The 18,509-nt window shown below is 46.6% G+C and overlaps 1 protein-coding gene across 1 annotated transcript in view; it reads left to right on the top strand.

Moving 5' to 3' along the window:
* Positions 1 to 18,509, top strand: part of LRRC69 (leucine rich repeat containing 69) — a 76,305-nt gene that overhangs the window by 6,955 nt on the left and 50,841 nt on the right. The gene's annotated exons all lie outside the window — the stretch shown is intronic.

The raw sequence follows: 18,509 nt of genomic DNA, 5'->3' as shown, positions 1-18,509 counted from the left end.
TGTCATTTAGTATACATCAATTATGTCAATTATAAAAGTTAGGGCGCGGTGTAAAATGTCCAGAAAACAAGGCGATGATTGAGAAATCTCTTATTTACATATTGTATTCAGCACAGAACATAGATCAGATGAAGGATAGACATTTCATTGGAAAAAAATGAACTCATCTGAAATTGGTGGCAATAGCACATCTCCTAAGGCGGGCTTTGCACGTTGCGACATCGCAAGCCGATGCTGCAGTGTTGCACGCGATAGTCCCCGCCCCTGTTACAGGTACGATATTTTGTGATAGCTGGCATAGCGAAAATTATCGCTACACCAGCTTCACATGCACTCACCTGCCCTGCGACCGTCGCTCTGGTCGGCGACCCACCTCCTTCTTAAGGGGGCGGGTCGTGCGGCGTCATAACGACGTCACACGGCAGGCGGCCAATAGCGGCGGAGGGGCGGAGATGAGCAAGATGTAAATGTAATAACCTGCAGGTAACGGGATATGCAAGGACTGCACGGAACCACGGGGGTTAATCAATGCAAATTTAATAATGTTTGCACAACACAGGTGGAGGAAAAGTGAGGGAAGGGAGCACAGCAGTAGAGATAATGCAATATACATACAACTACTTTGAATAACTTGTCAAAGATAGGAAGCCTCAGATTGTACTCCCAAAAGCAAAACACAGAAATCCTTATTAAACAAAAAAAAACCGCAGAGTCCTTGTTATCTTACTTGTATAACACAGTGCAGAGTCTTTTCCTATCTGTCCCTAACTAAAAGTAGTGTGCACACTTAACTGCAGATTTCAGCGTGGGGTACCTCGTCACTGTTGGGGCCCCTATTCCGCCGGCAGACACTTCTAAAGTTCAGTCTTTGTCCCGGATCTGTAACTTGCACGTGCTGCCTGGCTCCTCGCTCTCCACATCCAGCCTCTTTGGATCTGTAATTTTCACGTGCTGTCTGGCCCCTCGCTCCACATCCAGCCTCTTTGGATCTGTGTCTTGGGGGGGACACCACGCAACACTCTAAGGTACTTGGACCTCGGAAAACAGGGCAGATTGAGGCGTTCTATCTTACAGCCCACTCGAGCACACTCCTCTCTGCAAAACACAGCCACAAGTAGACTCCTCCTCCTCCTGTTCCAGACTGAACCAGTCACTCGAGCAGTAGGACGTTTGACCGCTGTTCTCTGTTTTGACAGCAGGTGGCAGCATAACACAAGGAAGTCCACCAAACAGTCTTTTAACCTATATATATATATATATATGTATATATATATATATATGTATATATATATATGTGTATATATATGTATATATATATATATGTGTGTATATATATATATTATATATATATATATATATAATATGTATATATATATATATGTATATATATATAATATATATATATATATATATATATATATATATATATATATATATATATATATATATATATATGTGTGTATATATATATATATATATGTATATGTATGTATATATATGTATATATATATATATATATATATATATATATATATATATATATATATATATATATATATATATATATATTTATTAACAGGTCTTACATAAACATCCCGCCCACCTCCTTCCTTCTGCATAGCCGCCGGCGGCAGGTAAGGTGATGGTCCTTGCTCCTGCGGCTTCATACACAGCGATGTGTGCAGCCGCAGGAACGAGGAACTACATCGTACCTGTCGCGGCAGCGTAATTATGAAAAAGTCGGAGCCTGCAACGATGATACGATAACGACGCTTTTGCGTCACTTTCGATTTGACCCCACCGACATCGCACGTGCGATGTTGCAACGTGCAAAGCCACCCTAAAAGTTGTGATACAACCGTGTCTACAATTAGCATCCCTTCCTAGGAGTCCTGTGGGTTCCAGGTGCATAATTTGGACCTGGGCCGCCACCAGTATTTTAGTCAGCGGTACGAGTCCCTATAGCTTTCTAGATCCTATACACACATACAGTTGAAACCAGAAGTTTACAAACACTATCTAAAAAGACACATCTGCTTGTATTTCTCACTATCTGATATGAAATCAGAATAAACTTTTCTCATTTAAGGTAAATTAGGAACCAAAATTGTTATTATTTGCCAAATCCCAGAATAATGAGAAAGAGAGAATGTTTTAAGGCATTTGTATTACTTTCTGCAAAGTCAAAAGTTTACATGCACACTATGCCTTTAAACAATATGGGACAGCCCATATGATGATGTCATGTCTTTGGAAGCTTCTGATAGGTTTATTGTCAACATCTGAGTTAATTAGAAACACAACTGTGGATGTATTTTAATGCACACCTGAAACACACTCCTTCTCTGTGTAGCATCATGGGAAAGTAAAAAAAAAAAATCAGCCGAGATCTCAGAAAGAATTGTGAATTTCTGTGGTTCATCGTTGGGTGCAATTTCCAGATACATGAAGGCGCCTTGTTTATCTGTACAAACAATTATACGCAAGTACAAACAAGATGGGAATGTCCAGTCATCATATCACTCAGGAAGGAGACGGGTTCTGTGTACCAGAGATAAACGTGCTTTGGTCAGACATGTGCATATCAACTCAAGAACAAAAGCAAAAGACCTTGTGAAGATGCTGGCGAAAGCTGGTTAGATTGTGTCATTATCCACAGTGAAACGAGTACTGTAGCAACATGGGCTGAAAGTCCACTCTGCCAGGAAGAAGCCATTACTCCAAAAGAAACATAAAAAAGCCAGATCAATGTTAGCAAATGCCCACAGGAACAAAGGCCTTAATGTTTGGAGACATGTCCTGTGGTCTGACAAAACTAAAATTGAACTGTTTGGCCATAATGACCATTGTTATGTTTGGAGGAAAAAGGGAGAAGCTTTGAAGTTTAAGAACACCATCCCAACTGTGAAACATGATTGTGGCAGCATTATGTTGTGGGGTTGTTTTGCTGCAGGAGGGACTGGTGCACTTCAAAAAATAGATGGCGTCATGAGGACAGAAGATTATGTAGCAATACTGAAGCAACATCTCAAAACATCAGCCAGGAACTTAAAACTTAGGCGGAAATGGATCTTCCTAATGGAGAATTACCTGAAGCATACTGCCAAACTTGTTACAAAGTGGCTTAAGGATAACAAAGTCAATGTTTTGTAGTGGCCATCACAAAACCCTGATCTCAATCCTATTGAAAATGTATAGGCAAAGCTGAAAAGGCCGATGCGAGAAAGGCAACCTACAAACATGATTCAGTTACACCAGTTCTGTCAGGAGAAATGGGCCCAAATTCCTACCAACTATTGTGAGAAGCTTCTGGAAGGCGATCCAAAATGTTTCACCCAAGTCATACAGTTTAACGGCAATGGTACAAAATACTAATGAATGTACGTAAACTTTTGACTTTGCAGAAAGTAATAAAAATGTCTTAAAACATTCTCTCTCTCTCATTATTCTGGCATTTGGCAAATATAAATAATTTTGGTTCCTAATTGACTTGACGGGAAAGGTTTATTCTCATTTCATATCAGATTGTTAAAAATATACCCTTAAATATATTTTTCTTCAAATACGTGATAAGCGCATGAAAGATGGACTTCAAAATGTGTAAAAAAAATAAATGTATTTTATATCTAATAAAATGGTTGTCAAATTCAGTTACAGAAAGGAAAAATAATATTCTTGTCTGCTTACGTAAAAAGTTAATAATTAGTCCATACTAATCAATAAAAAATCTTCATCCATCTTTCCTTGGATCCTGAATGGAATCATGCTGGAGACCTGACAGACATGTCTTGCTTCGTCTTGGGTGAATGAGCTGGAAGGATGGATCAGCTTCGACATGTGTAGATCGACTCCCGGAGCAAGAGTGAGAGCCCCCTCGCTCCCCACCATGTCATTATATATGCAGCTGTCCCAATCCATATAGGGAAATGCTGCTGGACGCATGTTACATGGTGTAATCCTCTGTACTGGAAAGATCCAGTATGGTGTGTGTATATATATATATATATATATATATATATATATACCATACTATGTCAGCATTTATTCAATACAGATACCTTTAATATTTATTCCTTATAAGAACTGTTATCAATAAGCTATGCCCTCCAACATAAACAGAACTGTGAACATATATAATATGTCCTATTATCAAGTGTTTGATAACTAGATGTATTAATTTTAATGTTTTTACACAGATAGTGAGAAAAACCTGCAGATGTGTCTTTATAGAGAGGAGATGGAAACTTCTGGTTTCAACTGTATGTGTTCGCTTCCCCTTTCACAACCTTTTGACGTACCCATACCTCATGGTGGGGAAGGGGTTCCCATACGTTAATGTATGAGTACATCATGGTGATTCTGCTGGGAACAGGAACTTGGCCCACGCGATCACCACCGGGAGCGCGACTTATGTGACAGCCGAGACCCGGCTCTCCCAGTTTAAACCCCTAAATGCCAAAATCGATATTGATCACAACATTTAGAAGGCTGGGAAAGGGAAGGAGTTCCCTCTCCCGTCCGATCATGATGACCTCTGGCTCTTTCAGCTATGGCAAGTAAGTATGTGGTTTAGCAGTGTCTTGTTGAAATATGCTAGGACTTCCCTGAAATGGACGTCTGGATGGGAGCTTATGTTCTGTAACCTCTACACAATGCTCAACATTGATAGTCCCTTTCAAGATGTGCAAGGTGCTCACGCCATAAACACTAATACTGCCCCAAACCGTCAGAAATGCAGGTATTTGAACTGTGCACTGATAATAAGCTGGATGGTCCCTCTCCTCGAGTCTGCAGCACACCGCATTCTTGGCTTCCATAAACATTTTCACATTTTGATTCATCTGAACACAGAATAGTTTTCTATTTTACCTCAGTCCACTGTAAAGGAGCTTTGGTCCAGAGAAGAAGGCAGAGTTTCTTTATTGTGCTGATACATGGCTTCTTCTTTCTTACATTTGTGGATTGCACGGCAAATTGTGTTCATAGGCAATGATTTCTGGAAGTATTCCTGAGTCCACACAGTGATTTTCATGACTGAATCATGCCTGCTTTTAATGCAATGCCACCTGAGGACAGGTACATCACGTGCATCCAATATTGACCCTTGGCTTTTGTCCTTTCTGCACATGACGTTCTCCAGAATGTCTGAATCTTTTGACGATATTATGTAATGTAGATGGTGGGATATTCACATTTTTTGCAATTTTATATTTAGGAACATATTTCTGAAATTGTACCACAATTTGTAGATGCAGTTTTTCACAGATTGCTGAACCTCTGACCATCCTAGCTTCCGAAAGACTCTGCCTCTCTAACATGCTCTTTTTATACAGTTATGTGACTTGTATATCCTATAGCATCAGGTAAAAAAATCAGCATAATCACAAATATTTTCAATTCTTGCAAAACTTTATTATTTAAAAAACTCCATGAAAGGCAATACAAGATAAAAACAGAGGAGCTAATGTGCAAGGTAGGCAGAAGGTGCATCATAACTCTCTCCCATCCACCATATAGTAAGACAAGGATAAAAGTGTCATAATATATAGAGTATAGCAAGTTATAACCCTATTCTATTTAACAAACTGCAATACATACACTGTGTAGGTGACCCTATAGGGTAGATTGGCTGCAACATGTGATCATCAGACCCATGCCACGTACCCAGAAGCCAGCCTAAAAGTAACACCATGCACATATAATGCCAGATATACAGTGTGTCCACCCATAACCTGTCCACCGCCATTAACTTGAGCATGGCGGCAGCTATAGGAATAGAAGTGGTGTCTAGGTATAGTAAAGTAGCCATGCGCTATGCAATGAAACCACCTATAGCGCCACCTGGTGGAAAACAACAGAGATAGCATTTTTATCTCGAAAACGGAACAAGATAGATAAAAAAAGTGAATTAAAAAATTGTAGAGCATCATCAATTCAATACGAATCGACACCTTGCTTACAGAAATGCTATGATATGAAACCCATGACGCCCCCAAAACATTGAATGCTGGTCACGCATATGGCGCTCATTTAACTTTGATGCTCAAAGTGGGCACCGTCAGCTGCAATGCACATCTGGACTCTGGACAGCATACTGTATCCTGCTGCACGGTGGGCAATATGGTAGGTGACACGTTTGCAGAAGCATCTGTGATACGTCGTCGTAGGTCCTGCAATGTTGGTGGAGTGGTCGCTTACACCTGCTGTTTGATGTGACCTCAAGGAAAGAAGTCCAATGGGGTCAGAGCAGGTAAGTGTGGAGGCCACTCCACGCAGCCATCATACCTAATGACTTGTAGGAAGTTCTTCATGAGGTATCGCTTCATGTCCGCAGCCTTGTGAGTTTTACACGTTCTAATCATAGCATTTCTGTATGCAAGGTGTCGATTCGTATTGAATTGATGATGCCCTACAACTTTGTAATTCTCTTTTTTTTCTCTATATCGTTCCGTTTTCGAGATAAAAATGCTAATGCCGTTGTTTTCCACCAGGTGGCGCTATATGTGCGTAGCGCATGGCTACTTTACTATACCTAGACACCACTTCTATGCCTATAGCTGCTGCCGTTCTCAAGTTAATGGCGGTGGGCAGGATATGGGTGGACACACTGTAGATCAGGGAAGTAGGTCTCAATAAAGAACGCTCAAACAAGAGCTCAAAGTAGCTCACCCATTTTAATCCTGATCAAGGGGAGGGAGAGAAGATGACAACTATGGTCCCCGACGCGCGTGTTTCGGGTTATTTCTTCCTCGGGGGGGCGGGGCAGTTATGTGACTTAGTTGAAAATTGTATGAAAAGCTGGATGGGAAAAAACACAATAGGGTCTTTACATTTTACACCTCATTCATACAACTTTTTTTGGAATTGGGGTTGAAGTAGTGTATAAGAAAAAAAAAAAGCAAAGAAAACAAGTGGAAAGGAAAAAAAAATTAAAGGCAACTTATCACATTGCACATGATGTTCTCCCTCGTTATGTAGCATGAGGATTTTAACTAATTGACCTCTCGATTCATTGAAGGAGACTCAGTATAACTTGAATTTTGTTCATTTAAAGTTCTGCTTATCCTTTATGGCTTTTCTGATGATTGACCTTCCCTGTATTAGTGTGAATGCCACGAGCATCCAGAAAGTAGCACCACTGACTAGAATCTGGAGTAAGTAAGCAGGTTTATACAAAAACCAGAGATATTCAGAACACATTGCAGTAACTTTATATTTATTGTGAAATAGACACCAGCAGATGGCACCACTGCCGCCTGTACACCCTGATGATAACCCAGATCTGGTTAAACTGCAGGTCATTATGTAGCGACCCTGACTATATCAGGGTGCTACAGGGAACTGCATCCTGTACTCCAGGGTGCAGGGCCTACCCCCCATGGTTTCAGGTTCCCATCAACAGTGTCACTGACATCCGCACTACAAATCCCAACCACACCTCATACCACACCTGGACAGACACACCAGTGGATTGGTCAAGTTGGAGCATGGCCGCCCACCTAGGGGTCAGGCAGACTGGTGGGAGGGGAGACAAGCAGAACAGTGGTAGCCCTCAGAGAGTGAGGAGCTGGGGAGTGTGAGCTACCAGGGAGTTGTCAGGTTGGGTCGCAAACGGTGGTCCGGGACCACAGAAGTCGGGGACTGGTATTAGGAACACTGGACAGGAGTGTAACAGACGCAGTCTAGGTGGACTGTTGGCACCAGAAAGCCCAGCCACCTTACCGGTACCGAGCACGGAGGATTACAGGACCCTAGTTCAGGGAGTAGCTTCAAGCAACCTGATAATTAACCTGTGGAGGATAGTCTCTTTATGAACTTTCCCCAAGAGCTCAGAGATTGGAGGCATCAGCACAACGCAGGGGGATAGGGTTCTCCAAAACACACAACCAACTGAAATCCCAAGTGCCAGCCACTAAGAGCACAGCTGCCATACACATGGGTAGTGGGGCCCTGAAAGCTTCAAGCCAAGGGGCCACAACTGTCAAACAATTTGTGCACGGAAGCAGGGCTCCGGAATTACCAAGTGACACTGGTGGGAGCGGGACCTGGACGGGCTCCCCCCGTAGAGACTGTGGTGCCTAGAGACTTTGGTTTACCATCTGTGTGAGTGTCTGCTTAATCCACCTGATCCAACACCACGACTACCGCAGTGAGTAATCTAACCCCTGCACACTGCTTCCCAAGACCAAGCAAACTACCCGCTCACCAAATCCCCACTGTCCGGGGCCTTCCCTACCTGCGGAGGGACTGACATCTGGCTGCTCCACACCATCTGCCCCGGTACTCCCATCCGCAGCGGTGGTACTCCTCTTAACCGCAACCCGCAGGTGGCGTCACAAACATTCATCCCCTGTAAATATCCCCTTACATTCGAAGTGGCCGCAAGACCCCGAGTCCCGAGACCCTCGAACCAAGGCAACCCCGGATCCGAGCAGTTCGACTGCTGCTGGGGCGGCACAATTAAATAAATATTAAATAATAATTAAACAGTTGCATCCGTGAAAAAACATGACCATTTTTTTGCGGACCGCAAAAACGGGGCAGTCCTGTGAATGTAGCCTAATCAAGAGACTTATGAGGGTGATGTATTTAATTACAAAAAACTGTTTTTTCTTGGTGTATGTGTTTATTTACTGTCACTTACAGATTACTAAGGGGGGGGGTGTGTCTCATAGACCCTGACGATTAATATCTGGCTTAGAGGCAGCTGTGGGCTGTGATTAACTTCATATTACCCTGATTGCCACCGCACCGCACAGCAACCAGGAAGAGCCAGGTAAAGTGCTGGGATTGTCACATCTAATGGATGTGACAATCCTGAGTGGCTGCAGGCTGCTATTTTTAGGCACGGGGCGGCTCAAATAGGGGTCTCCCCAGCCTGACAATACCAGCCCCCAGCTTTTGTGGTTTATCATGCCTGGGTACCAAAATTCGGGGGGACTGAATTTCGTTTAAATTATTTTTGTAAATCAAGAAAAAAGCCGCATGCAGTTCCTCTTATTTGGATACACAGCCAAGATAAGCGCACGGCTGGGGGCTGCATACTGTAGCCATATGCTTTTTCTGTTCTTGGTGTCATAATATGGGAGAAAAACACAGTGAAAAATTGTATGCGTTTTATACCACAATAATGATCCGCAGAGTTGAATTGCTTTCCCGCTCATCAACCGTCTTGGCGCCCGTGATTGGTTGTAGGCAGATGCTGTCACATACGCTAAGGGTGCGTCTGACTGCAACCAATCACAGGAGACAGGACAGCCGGAGGACGGGGAAAGCAGTGCATATGAATGAGCAGTAATTAGCGGCCCAGCAAGTGAAGGAGAAGCCACGGGAGCAGTGTACAGCTGCAACGGAGCCTCGGTCACTATGAAGCGCTTTCTTCTTTTTATTTTTTACTTTACTGTTAATTTTTAATTTCACAAGTGCCTGATCCGGATCACACATGCGGAATCCATGTCCTGGTTCTGTCCAACAATAGCCTCTGATACTCTGAAAAGAGGGCTGTTTACCCCTACACTGACTGATAGAACGAGTTTTTTCAGTAGCTACTCTAAAAAGATGACGCAAAGTTTCGTGAACCTCCATTTTCAACAACCCACAAAGTACAGTTTCATCAACACAGTATGATAGCCCCGACACAACCCACCACATTTTATAATGGCTCACACACAGTATAATGCGCTTCACATCGACATCCAAATACTATAATGTCCCCCTCATACAGCCCAGCAAACTATATTTCTTTGTCGCTCTATTGGGAGACCCAGACAATTGGGTGTATAGCTACTGCCTCCGGAGGCCACACAAAGTATTACACTTAAAAGTGTAAGGCCCCTCCCCTTCTGCCTATACACCCCCCGTGGGATCACGGGCTCCTCAGTTTTCATGCTTTGTGCGAAGGAGGTTAACATCCACGCATAGCTCCACTGTTTAGTCAGCAGCAGCTGCTGACTTTGTCGGATGGAAGAAAAGAGGGCCCATACTAGGGCCCCCAGCATGCTCCCTTCTCACCCCACTTTTGTTGGCGGTGTTTGTTAAGGTTGAGGTACCCATTGCGGGTACGGAGGCTGGAGCCCACATGCTGCTTTCCTTCCCCATCCCCTTAGGGCTCTGGGTGAAGTGGGATCCTATCGGTCTTCAGGCACAGGAGACCGTGCTCCGTCCACAGCCCCTGGGAATCTGCTGGACATGGAGCTGAGGATCGTCAGGGACAGGGCCCTGCTACATTAAGGTACTCTGTGTCCCCGTACAAATCGCGCACACACACACCAGCATTGCTGGGTGTGTTAGTGCGCCGGGGACAGCAGCGCGGCGCGCTTGTGCTATTACTCACTGCAGCTTGCTGAGTGAGTTTATGTATTAGGAACTGCCGCGCCGGCCGCTGCTGGCGGTTTTTTACACTGCGGCGCGGCTGGGACTTGTGGTGCGCCGGGGACTTCCGCGCTGGCCGTGCTTATACGACGGCCGCGCTTATAAATCGAGTCCCCGGCTTTTGCGGCCTAGTTCCGTTTCGTTCCCGCCCCCAGGCCTGCCAGTCAGGGGAAGGGCGGGACGCTGTTCAGAACGTCAGCGCCGAGGGCTGGAGTCTGCTTAGCATACTCCAACCCCCCTCACTGGGCACAGTGGGACGCTAGTTTCCCGCACTTTGTCTGGGGCACGCCCACGGCCCGCCCCTCTTCACAGGACGCCGGCAGCCATTCCTGTTTGCAGTCTGAGTGGAGAAGGGAGACAAGCTCTGGGAGACCCAGACACGGGATTCTGGCGACCACACACCCGTTTTTGAGAGGGCGGTAAGCAGCACCTGAGGTGCTGACCCCACTAGTGCCGCAGTGTTCATTTGTACTTTATGCTTGTATGCTATACATTGCACTGTACGGTCGCTATTCTTGGCTATATACCCTCCTAGATTGCTAGACAACAGCATGTCGTCCGCAAAAAGCAAGGGGGCCAAGACACAGGCTTTCTATGCTACTTGTACCGCATGTGAGGCTGTTCTACCGGCAGGTGCCACTGACCCCCATTGTGTGCAATGTTCGGCCCCTGTAGCACTTGCTCAGCCGGGGTCTCTGCTAGAGGTGGCCCAAGGAGAACTACCTGTGAACACTGTCCAGGTGACAGGGACGGAGTTTGCAGTTTTTGCTGATAGATTGTCGGTGACTATGACTAAAATCCTTGAGACTTTGCAGTCCAGACCGGTAACTCAGACCATGAGCACTGTCGATTCAATGCTCCCTGGCCCCCCTCATTTGGAACACATCCGTGCTCCGGGGGGGGTCCCATGCATCCCGGAGTGATGGCTCTGACACGGACGACAGTCCCAGACAGCCTAAGCGAGCTCGCTATGAGCGACCCTCGACTTCATCACACTGGTCAGGGTCCCAGCAGGAGGACTCTCTGTTTGATGAGGCAGAGGTAGCTGATCAGGATTCTGATCCTGAGACCGCTCTCAATCTGGATACACCTGATGGGGACGCAATAGTGAATGATCTCATAGCGTCCATCAATAAAATGTTGGATATTTCTCCCCCAGCTCCTCCAGTGGAGGACTCAGCTTCACAGCAGGAGAAATTCCATTTCAGGTATCCCAAGCGTAAATTGAGTACTTTTCTGGACCACTCTGACTTTAGAGAGTCAGTCCAGAAACACCACGCTTATCCAGATAAGCGTTTCTCCAAACGTCTTAAGGATACACGTTATCCTTTTCCCCCGGACGTGGTCAAGAGCTGGACCCAGTGTCCAAAGGTGGATCCCCCAATCTCCAGGCTTGCGGCTAGATCCATAGTTGCAGTGGAAGATGGGGCTTCACTTAAAGATGCCACTGACAGACAGATGGAGCTCTGGTTGAAATCCATCTATGAAGCTATCGGCGCGTCGTTTGCTCCAGCATTCGCAGCTGTATGGGCACTCCAAGCTATTTCAGCTGGTCTGGCGCAGATTGACACTGTCACACGTACATCTGTTCCGCAAGTAGCGTCCTTAACCTCTCAAATGTCTGCATTTGCGTCTTACGCTATTAATGCTGTCCTGGACTCTACGAGCCGTACGGCAGTGGCGTCCGCCAACTCCGTAGTTTTACGCAGAGCCTTGTGGTTAAGGGAATGGAAGGCAGATTCTGCTTCCAAGAAGTGCTTAACCAGTTTGCCATTTTCTGGTGACAGACTGTTTGGTGAGAGATTGGATGAAATCATTAAACAGTCCAAGGGTAAGGATTCATCCTTACCTCAGCCCAGACCAAATAAACCCCAACAGAGGAAGGGACAGTCGAGGTTTCGGTCCTTTCGAGGCTCGGGCAGGTCCCAATTCTCCTCGTCCAAAAGGACTCAAAAGGATCAGAGGAGCTCAGATTCTTGGCGGGCTCAGTCACGCCCAAAGAAAGCAGCCGGAGGAACCGCTACCAAGGCGGCTTCCTCATGACTTTCGGCCTCCTCTCTCCGCATCCTCGGTCGGTGGCAGGCTCTCCCGCTTTGGCGACATTTGGCTGCCACATGTCAAAGACCGTTGGGTGAGAGACATTCTGTCTCACGGGTACAGGATAGAGTTCAGTTCTCGTCCTCCAACTCGATTCTTCAGAACTTCTCCGCCTCCCGACCGAGCCGATGCTCTTCTGCAGGCGGTGTGCTCTTTAAAGGCAGAAGGAGTGGTGATCCCTGTTCCTCTTCAGGAGCAAGGTCACGGTTTTTACTCCAATTTGTTTGTGGTGCCAAAAAAGGACGGGTCTTTCCGTCCTGTTCTGGACCTAAAACTGCTCAACAAGCATGTGAAAACCAGGCGGTTCCGGATGGAATCCCTCCGCTCCGTCATCGCCTCAATGTCTCAAGGAGATTTCCTAGCATCAATAGACATCAAAGATGCTTATCTCCACGTGCCGATTGCTCCAGAGCACCAGCGTTTTCTACGCTTCGTTATAGGAGACGAACACCTTCAGTTCGTAGCCCTGCCTTTCGGTCTGGCGACAGCCCCAAGGGTCTTCACCAAGGTCATGGCAGCAGTAGTAGCAGTCCTGCACTCTCAGGGTCACTCTGTGATCCCTTACTTGGACGATCTACTTGTCAAGGCACCCTCTCAAGAGGCATGCCAACACAGCCTGAACGTTGCGCTGGAGACTCTCCAGAGTTTCGGGTGGATCATCAACTTTTCAAAGTCAAATCTGACCCCAACCCAATCGATAACATACCTTGGCATGGAGTTTCATACTCTCTCAGTGATAGTGATGCTTCCGCTGGACAAACAGCGTTCACTACAGACAGGGGTGCAATCTCTCCTTCAGGGCCAGTCGCACCCCTTGAGACGCCTCATGCACTTCTTGGGGAAGATGGTAGCAGCAATGGAGGCAGTTCCTTTCGCGCAGTTTCATCTGCGTCCACTACAATGGGACATTCTCCGCCAATGGGACGGGAAGTCGACGTCCCTAGACAGGAACGTCTCCCTTTCTCAGGCGGCCAAGGATTCTCTTCAGTGGTGGCTTCTTCCCACCTCATTGTCAATAGGAAAATCTTTCCTACCCCCATCCTGGGCGGTGGTCACAACGGACGCGAGTCTATCAGGGTGGGGAGCAGTTTTTCTCCACCACAGGGCTCAAGGTACGTGGACTCAGCAAGAGTCCACCCTTCAGATCAATGTTCTGGAAATCAGAGCAGTGTATCTTGCCCTACAAGCCTTCCAGCAGTGGCTGGAAGGCAAGCAGATCCGAATTCAGTCGGACAACTCCACAGCGGTGGCATACATCAACCACCAAGGAGGGACACGCAGTCGGCAAGCCTTCCAGGAAGTCCGGCGGATTCTGACGTGGGTGGAAGACACGGCATCCACCATATCCGCAGTTCACATCCCGGGCGTAGAAAACTGGGAAGCAGACTTCCTCAGTCGCCAGGGTATGGACGCAGGAGAATGGTCTCTTCACCCGGACGTGTTTCAGGAAATTTGTCGCCGCTGGGGGAGGCCGGACGTCGACCTAATGGCGTCCCGGCACAACAACAAGGTCCCGGCCTTCATGGCACGGTCTCACGATCTCAGAGCTCTGGCGGCGGACGCCTTAGTTCAAGATTGGTCGCAGTTCCGGCTGCCTTATGTGTTCCCACCTCTGGCGCTGTTGCCCAGAGTGCTACGCAAGATCAGGTCCGACTGCCGCCGCGCCATCCTCGTCGCTCCAGACTGGCCAAGGAGGTCGTGGTACCCGGATCTGTGGCATCTCACGGTAGGACAACCGTGGGCACTACCAGACCGGCCAGACTTGCTGTCTCAAGGGCCGTTTTTCCATCAGAATTCTGCGGCCCTGAGCCTGACTGTGTGGCCATTGAGTCCTGGATCCTAGCGTCTTCAGGATTATCTCAAGAGGTCATTGCCACCATGAGACAGGCTAGGAAACTAACCTCTGCCAAGATCTACCACAGGACGTGGAAGATATTCTTAGCTTGGTGCTCTGCTCAGGAAGTTTCTCCCTGGCCATTTGCTTTGCCTACTTTTCTTTCCTTCCTGCAATCCGGGTTGGAAAAAGGTCTGTCGCTCGGCTCCCTTAAGGGACAAGTCTCTGCGCTATCTGTATTTTTTCAGAAGCGCCTAGCACGACTTCCTCAGGTACGCACGTTCCTGCAAGGGGTTTGTCATATCGTCCCTCCTTACAAGCGGCCGTTAGAGCCCTGGGATCTGAACAGGGTTCTAATTGCTCTCCAGAAGCCGCCTTTCGAGCCTTTGAGGGATGTTTCCCTGTCTCGCCTTTCACAGAAAGTGGCCTTTCTAGTAGCGGTCACGTCTCTTCGGAGAGTGTCCGAGCTAGCAGCGCTGTCATGCAAATCTCCCTTCCTGGTGTTTCACCAGGACAAGGTGGTTCTGCGCCCGATTCCGGAGTTTCTCCCTAAGGTGGTATCCCCCTTTCATCTCAATCAGGATATCTCCTTACCTTCTTTGTGTCCTCGTCCAGTTCATCAATGTGAAAAGGATTTGCATTTGTTGGATCTGGTGAGAGCACTCAGAATCTACATTTCCCGCACGGCACCTCTGTGCCGCTCGGATGCACTCTTTGTCCTTGTCGCCGGCCAGCGTAAAGGGTCGCAAGCTTCCAAATCCACCCTGGCTCGGTGGATCAAGGAACCAATTCTTGAAGCCTACCGTTCTGCGGGGCTTCCGGTTCCCTCAGGGCTGAAGGCCCATTCTACCAGAGCCGTGGGTGCGTCCTGGGCATTGCGGCACCAGGCTACGGCTCAGCAAGTGTGCCAGGCGGCTACTTGGTCGAGTCTGCACACTTTTACCAAGCATTATCAGGTGCATACCTATGCTTCGGCGGACGCCAGCCTAGGTAGACAAGTCCTTCAGGCGGCGATTGCCCACCTGTAGAAAAGGGCCGTTTTTATGGCCCTATCACGAGGTATTATTTTACCCACTCAGGGATTGCTTTTGGACATCCCAATTGTCTGGGTCTCCCAATAGAGCGACAAAGAAGAAGGGAATTTTGTTTACTTACCGTAAATTCCTTTTCTTCTAGCTCTAATTGGGAGACCCAGCACCCGCCCCTGTTTTTTTGTATACACATGTTGTTCATGTTGAATGGTTTCAGTTCTCCGATATTCCTTCGGATTGAATTTGCTTAAACCAGTTTATTGGCTTTCCTCCTTCTTACTTTTGCACTAAAACTGAGGAGCCCGTGATCCCACGGGGGGTGTATAGGCAGAAGGGGAGGGGCCTTACACTTTTAAGTGTAATACTTTGTGTGGCCTCCGGAGGCAGTAGCTATACACCCAATTGTCTGGGTCTCCCAATTAGAGCTAGAAGAAAAGGAATTTACGGTAAGTAAACAAAATTCCCTTCTTTGGCCCCTACACAGATCAAAATAGTATAATGGCTGCCCCACCTAATGATTAAAAAAATTACTCATCTCTCCCCATTCTCCCGCTGCTCCAATCTTCGCAGCAGGTGTCCTGAATGTTCGGCACTGGTCTGCAGAGGGTGCATTGAAGTGACATCATTGTGCCCTCTGCACTGAGACATCAAAGCTCATAAGCACAGGGAGAATAATGGAGGAGGGAGCCGTCAGATCATTGCTTTCAATTATATTGGCATTTATCGTTAAGTTGAACGTGCAATACAGGACGGAGGAGGGTCCAGTGCAGGCCCTGGAACTGGCCCCCTGACTCACAGGTCCCTTAGTAGCAACGTGGTCTGCCGCCATGAGCGGTACACAACTGTATATATCTTTCAATTATAAATAAATATATATATATATATATATATATTATATAAAGCTGAGTGTGTGTGTGTGTGTGTGTGTGTGTGTGTGTGTGTGTGTGTATGTCCGCTAAAGGAATCCGCACTCTCTCATTTACAATAATGTTTTTTTGCACAGATGACCCATGTGACCCAGGGAACGTCATAGACTACGGTTTCACAGGAAAATTTAACCCTGCGCTTTACAGTTACTCTCCAAAAAACATGACTCCATTAAAGTGAATGGAGCCTGGAACTACAGTTTATTAATCTCAGCTGTGATTGGTTACTATAGTAACAAAGGACAGTGTTAGTATAAGAGGTAATAAGATGTCAGTGGGGAGACGGATAGAGAGAGACAGACAGGGAAAGAAAAGAGACGCAAAGCTAGAGACAGACGGTGAACGAGACAGTGCGGAAATGAAAGCCACCTCACAGACCTGCATCATGCTAGTAGTGAAATAGGCATGCTGTGATGTATGACAGCATGACCAAAATATCATGGAGCCCAAGGAAAAAATAGTGGTCAAGATTTTTCACAAAAATCTGCAGTACCTATATTTTATTGTAGATGATGATTATTATTATTATCGCACTATTTCTTGCTTGCTGCTACACAGTGTAGATATGTGAATCCTCACATCACATGCAGCAGACACAGTTGTCGACAGTCAGAATGAATGGTCATGTGACCACTCGTATGCAATCTGCACACTCCACATTCGGAGCCCAATGTGTCACTTCATATAGTGACACATAGAGGGATAAGCCTGGAGAATCTATATATATATATATATATATATATATATATATATATATATATATATATATATATATATATATATATATATATATATATATATATATATATATATATATATATATATATATATATATATATATATATATATAATATATATGTGTGTGTGTATACACATAACTGTATGACACAAACCACGCACACACACACATGTACCTTACATACATGGCGTATATATCTACTTTAGACTCACATTGGGTGCTATATATAGTCTGCCTAAGGCTACTTTCACACATCCGGTTTGAGCACTGCGGCTCAATCCGGCTGTGAAACCTATGCAACGGATGCGGCGAAAACACTGCATCCTTTGCATAAGTTTTTACATGTGGCCGGTCCGTTTTTTTTCGGTTGCGGCACGCTACTGAGCATGCGCAGTGGAAGAAACCGCATGCAGCGGCCGGATGCGTTTTTCCGCACCGCGTCGCATCCGGTGTCCATAGGCATGCATTGAAAAATGCGCCGCAGCGGCTGGATGCGGCGCGATGCGGTTTTTTTGCCGGAGCAAAAAACGTTGCAGGCAACATTCCATCCGGCCGCGGCATCGGCTAAATCTGCCGCATGCGTCAAAAACCGGACCGAACGCAAGCCCCTGCGGCACAATACGGCACTAATGTAAGTCTATGCAAAAAAAAAACGCAACCGGCGGCAAAAAAAAACGGTTGTGGATTTTTCTGCAGAGCGCCGTATTGTGCCGCAGAGCAAAAACCGGATGTGTGAAAGTAGCCTTACACAGTATTCATTTATCTATAAAGGGTGAGGAACATGTAACAACTCTTTCTGGTACCATTGTGGATGGGATGTGAGCGGATTGCTGTGTCACAGATGAGAGAAGCTGGATCTCTGCTCTGTCACATGCTGAGAGGTCAGGTGCCGGGCAGAATACTGACAGCCATTGAATGTGCAGAGGGAGGGCAGGGGGCGTTTCTGGACACTGAGGCCGGGCAGGGGGCGTTTCTGGACACTGAGGCCGGGCAGGGGGCGTTTCTGGACACTGAGGCTGGGCAGGGGTCGTTTCTGGACACTGAGGCTGGGTGGTGCCAGCTCTGACTGAGGTTTGGCAACCAAGAATACAGGAAATTGTCATGTTTGTTGGAGCTGAAAGTAAACAAGGTGCTGCAGAGAATAAAGGGTGAATTCAAGAGGAACAAAAGTTAGAAAACTAAAAATAACAATGTAGGGGTGATTTATATGACAATACAGCACAGATTAGCTTACAATTTTTTTTGGAGTGTATGTCGGATAACCATACCTCCCAACCGTCCCGGATACAGCGGGACTTTCACGCTTTACGTTGTTTGTCCCGTTGCCACGGGCAGGACGGCCGGCTCCCGGGCTCCGCCCACCCACTCTCTCTCCACCTCCCTGCTTTTCCCTCCTACCATCCCAGTAGACGTGGCATAACAGAGAGGAGCGCTGCCTGTGCTGCTGCTGGTACAGTAAAATCTCCCCAGCGCTGATTTCCCTCCCTCCCCCCTCACCCCCGGCCGGAGCC

This window comes from Anomaloglossus baeobatrachus, chromosome 6, assembly GCF_048569485.1.
Source record: "Anomaloglossus baeobatrachus isolate aAnoBae1 chromosome 6, aAnoBae1.hap1, whole genome shotgun sequence".
Taxonomy (NCBI): Eukaryota; Metazoa; Chordata; class Amphibia; order Anura; family Aromobatidae; genus Anomaloglossus; species Anomaloglossus baeobatrachus.
This window is presented reverse-complemented; position numbering and strand designations above follow the sequence as displayed.